This window comes from Phoenix dactylifera, chromosome 8, assembly GCF_051530095.1.
Source record: "Phoenix dactylifera cultivar Ajwa chromosome 8, Ajwa_hap1_PhDact_Kaust_v1.1, whole genome shotgun sequence".
NCBI lineage: Eukaryota > Viridiplantae > Streptophyta > Magnoliopsida > Arecales > Arecaceae > Phoenix > Phoenix dactylifera.
In genome coordinates, this window is record NC_143197.1 from 12,900,062 (window position 1) to 12,905,523 (window position 5,462).

Sequence of the window (5,462 nt, forward strand, 5' to 3'; positions counted from 1 at the left end):
TGGTGCAATTCACTTACACATAGTACTAGTTTTGTGTAGCATGAAACCTCAATCTCACGTGGTAAGGAGCTTTTCAATTTTTTTCCTTTTTTCTTTAATTCTTTTTAAGAACTAGCATGGATGGAAGCTTGGCTAGGTGAGGATGGAAATGAATCAAAGTCTCTTACAAAACATAGGAGACTTACTGGTTCTAAGTCTAGGTTATATCCAAAAAGTTTCTCCATTTTTTCTTGGTAAATCAGATGTATTAAATTAAACTAAACATGAATAGATACATCCATAGAAATCAAAAAATAAAATATTTAAAAACCAAACAGGAGGATCAGCTGAAGAAACTCATAATGTTGATCCTATATGGTTTGTCACATAAAATATCATCTAATTAATAGCACTATTAGCCTCTTTAAAAATATGTAAGACATCTATAGAGAATAATAATCACATCGTTCTCCAACAAACCTGTAACAGTGGATGCAGACTACTATCAGCAAAAGATGGATCAGAAAGTCATCTGACAACTATCATAGAGTCACCCTCTAAATGAATTTTGTGAAGCTCCAATTGTATATATAGCATAATTCAGTTCCTCCCAGGCTGTACACAATTCTTTCATTGGAACTGTGGCATTAAGAATCCTAACACCACTTGTTGCAATGAATATACCATCAGCACTTTTGATACAAAGTTTGATCCACTAGAAGCACCTCGTTTCCGTACACTGCCATCAAAATTGATCTCGAAAAAATAGGAAGGTAATGGCTCCCAAGAAAAATATATTGCTTGTAAATTTGCAAAAACTGCAAAAGAAGATCCACATATTGCTCCTCTTATCAAATATCTCTCAATAGCAGCTACTTGAAGGAATTCGTGAGCTCAGATGGAAGTTTTTAGAAAAATTGATCTAGCACGCCATGTCGAAGATGCAATCATTCCTTGCCAAACGGATGTTATAAGCAATATAACATATTAGAATGACTTTCGCCTTTTTTATCATTACTGAAAAAACTTTTTTTAATAGTTTGTAGAAATTCATCCAAGGACTAAGACGAGAAAGTAGATAAATTCGGCAATAAAACTTGTCTCCATACCCGAGATGCTATTCTACATTGAAGTATGACATGAGATAAAGATTCCTCCACCTCTTGATAAATACCACAATAACTCGAAATATAGAAACTACATTGAGATAATATAGCACTAGCCAATGCCATGCTAATTTCCATATAACAAAGCAACTTGGGATGGACCTGTAACCTCCAGACCCAAGCAATATTACAAACTAGTTGAGATTTGGATAGAAAAGCTCAATAAAGATTAGATACCTTAATAGTTAGACTGGAAGATGGACCCCTATCCAACCTGTCTCTAAGATCACCATGGGGTATAGGAATAGATAAAACTCTATCCATAATTCCTCTAACAAGGCTTGAATTAGAATTGGCTAATTCCATTTTCTTTTGTTAGAGATGATGAGGTTTTTAACCATAGTGCCTTCAAGTACCGAAATATTAGCCAAAGTTGGCCATCGTGCTAAATGTAGAGATGACATTTATAAATCCTAGAGCACATTTATAAATCCATCATCCTTTATACACCATTTAATATTAGAATAAATAAATAGAGCATGGGAATTAATCTTCTTCCAAATTGGAGAGGCACTTTGCGTACACGTCGGGCAAGATGCCAATGACTAGAGACCATATTTCACCTTCATAAAGGAGCTCCAAAAACCATCCTGCATCAAAAAATACTTCACAATATGTTTAGCCATAATGGCCTCACTTTTGGTAACCAAAGAGAGAATATCCAAACCACCATCTTGAATAGATTGACAAACATAATCCCAAAAAATTAGATGCACCCTTCTAGAATTATCATTTAAGCCACAAAGAAAATTCTTGATAATGCTGTCCAACTTCAGAAGCACTTCTCTAGAAATAATAGTATGAGAAATTATATAAATAGGAAGTGAAGAAAGTACCAATATAATAAGAGTAACTCTACCCATCACAAATAGAGCCCTCCACTTCTAACCATCCAATCAATTCAAGAATTGCTATATCATACCATTATAGTCAGATGAGGACAATCTCTTACTGAAAATAGGAATTCCCAATTATTGTCATATGCCATCAGATTCCTTAATGTGTAAGTGATTTTTCATGCACTGTCTCGTAAGAGTGTTGACTTTTAGGCTAAATTTCACCATAGATTTCTCAAAATTTATCCTTTATCTAGAAATTGCACCATAATTATTTAAAATAGCCACTAAAGTTTTTGTATTAGATAAAGTGGCTCTAGCAAACAATATGCAATCAACCGCAAATAGGAGATGAAAGATAGATACTCTTGTTCGGCGCAGCTGATACACAAATAATGATTTATTCTTTATCACCATCTTTAATATTCTCGGTAGGGCATATACACAAATAATAGATAAGTAGAATGATAAAGGACAAACTTGTTGCACCCTAATAGAAGAGTGGAAAGAATCCGAAGGAGTTTTACTAACGAAAATAGCAAAGGAGGGTGACTTAATATAGCCCTAAATCTAATTTTTCAGGCATCCTAAAAACTCAAATGTTGAAGAGAAAAGAACAGAAAATCCCACCAAACTCTATCATATGCTTTCTCCATATCCAGTTTAATCGCCATATAAGTATGTCTAACTGAAGCTCGCTATAGATCATATGTGATCTCCTAAGCATTAAAAATAAATGCACTATGTTCCTGATTTATCAATGTATGCGCATATGTTGCATCTTATTAGCCATCAGTTTAGCAATAATTTTATACAGAGTGGTACATAAACTGATTGGGCCATAGTGAGATAAATGGGAGTGATACATCTGATCTTTTAAGGATTCGAGTAAAGAAAGTGTATTTCCATGATGCAGGCATAGAACACGAGGTAAAAAATTGTTTCACTACAAGACACATATCTCTACAGATGATCGGCCCATAGTATTTGAAGAAAACGGTGGAAAATCATCTAGACTGGGCGTTTTATCCCCTAATATAGACCGTAATATAGATTCAACCTTAGCATCCGAGACCGCTCTGAGGAGCATCTCATTGTCAAGCTCAAATAGAATATTGTAGGTAGTGGAACAATAACCGGGTCTATATTATCCTCATCCATCCTCATTCCTCCATCCGAGACCGCTCTGGGGAGCATCTCGTTGTTAGGATCAAATAGAATAGTATTAGGTAGGGGAACTATAACTGGGTCTATATCATCCTCATCCATCCTCCACCAGTTACTTAAGAAATTAAACAAATTATTTCTAATAGCAGCTTTATCCTCAATATTATTTCTATTATCATCTTTAAAAAAAATGGATTCCATCCTTTCTTCTACTAATAATAGTAGCTTAATGAAAAAAAAATCATATTTCTATCACCCTCGTTGAGTCAAAGGACAAGTTCAGACTATGATGTGGTGCATATCAAGCAAAGTCATGATTTGTACTACAATATGTTGCAATGTATACTAGCAGGAAACATAACATGTATCAAAATGAACTAGAGTTTATATAAATGAGAATTATAGTACATACTACCTTCCTTGCAAACCAAAAAATTAATGAGAATTATATGGGATCCAAGGTGTATTGGGCACTATCCTTAGAGATGTTCTAACCACCCCTACAAGTACAAGGCTTTCGACTTTGTTTTTTCATAAGATACGATGGACTTGATTTGCACCAGTAGTGCTAGCACACTAATAGATCCTCAAGAACTTGCACAAAAATAGCTTGAGGTTGTCCGGGAAAAGGTGATAAAAGATGGAAGAAAAAATTCTACACTCAGTGTGTCTATATTTCTCTCCTTTTTGAAAAGAAAAAAAATGAATGCATCAGTATGGTCATCTCTGACATCTTTTATAATGGTAGGAGGCTAGTTTAGTTAAGTTTGTAATGAACTACTAATGCCTAGGAAAAAAAGGAACCCAATCATGTAATTGCAAGAAAAGAGCAGTCAAGAGAACTAACAAGGTTATTGGGCACATGAAGGTCTAATAACAACTAGTAAAATTAAATCAAAGTTAATGACTACTAATAACCCAATGAAGCTAGCAAATAAGGAAAGAAATAAGTAGGTGATAGGTTAGAGCATAATCCATAAGTAAAGATGCAAAAGCACAAGTCCAGTTCAACTCAATCCAATCCATAAACAATATTTTACAAATTTTAAAATACTTATAAAAATTAGAAATTTTTTAATATAAATAAACTAAATATCAGTCAAGACTAGGCCATCAGGTTGAGATAGAGTCCGAGTCAGAAACTAAGTTTGCAAGTTGGTGTGATAGCCCTAGTTACTCAATGTAGCTTGTGAGTAATTCTAAAAACAATATGGCTTTGTGGGTCCTAGCATACTCAATCCTAAATTACTTTTTATAATTATCTCATTATCTCAATAATCCAGGTGGGTCTTCCCTCCATCTTTCTCAATAAAAAAAGGAAACAATTTAAGCAAATACATGTTAAAAAAGTGATCACATACTAATCCTCTTATTAAAAAAACCTCAGAACTAGTCATATAGATAGTTACGCATTAAGTGATAAAGGATATGCACCATGAACCATAAAAGCAAATGAGGTTGATACAAATTTGCAACATAAAGCTCCCGACTTTCTCAAGAACTAAAACCACACTAATAGGGCAGAGTGTATGCAAGTAGACAGGAATCTAATCAACATGATTCACCATCCTAATTATACGTCATTTCATGTAGAGGATCAATGCCTAGGTAATCAATTCTTTGGAACCCAAATGCATAATGATGCATTAACTTTATTTTTGTCCCATCTACGCATTTAAAGATTTTTGTTTTTCAAAAATTAAGGTTGGAATGCTACTAGAGTTCGAGTCTTTGGCATCTTTCTAAGTAGAGTGATTCAAATCAGCTGAGATAAGGTTAGATGGTAAACTATTATTTTCTTAAATTATATAGGTATTATGGTAACGAGGGGCTAACATATTGATATTATCTAATTTGGTTTGATGAAATAGTTTCATTTACGGCATTCTATGTCCAAAGTCTGTGGTTTTCTATTTTTGGAATTTTGATGGATTAATCCCCTTCCTTCAAACCAATTCCATAATGGTTCTCTTTTTTCATAAAGATACAATTAGGACCACAGTTTATAAGATTGTTTTTTTATTATAAAAATACAAACTCCTCTAATAATTTACATCTCTACCCTCCAGAATAGAGTAAGGTTGCAGATACTGTTTAAATATAACAATTAACAAAATTAATTATTAATTGGACAATAGGAACTATTTTGCCTTATTTTTCACAACAAGAGGACTATGTTGAGATTGGACCAAGAAAGAAGGACCTATATGTCAAATTTCTTTTTTCGCCTTTTTTTTTTTAAAAAAAAAGAGTGCTCGGCATGTGGTTGACTCCTCACCTTTCAACTATTTGCCACGTAGCCAACTGTAAGAAA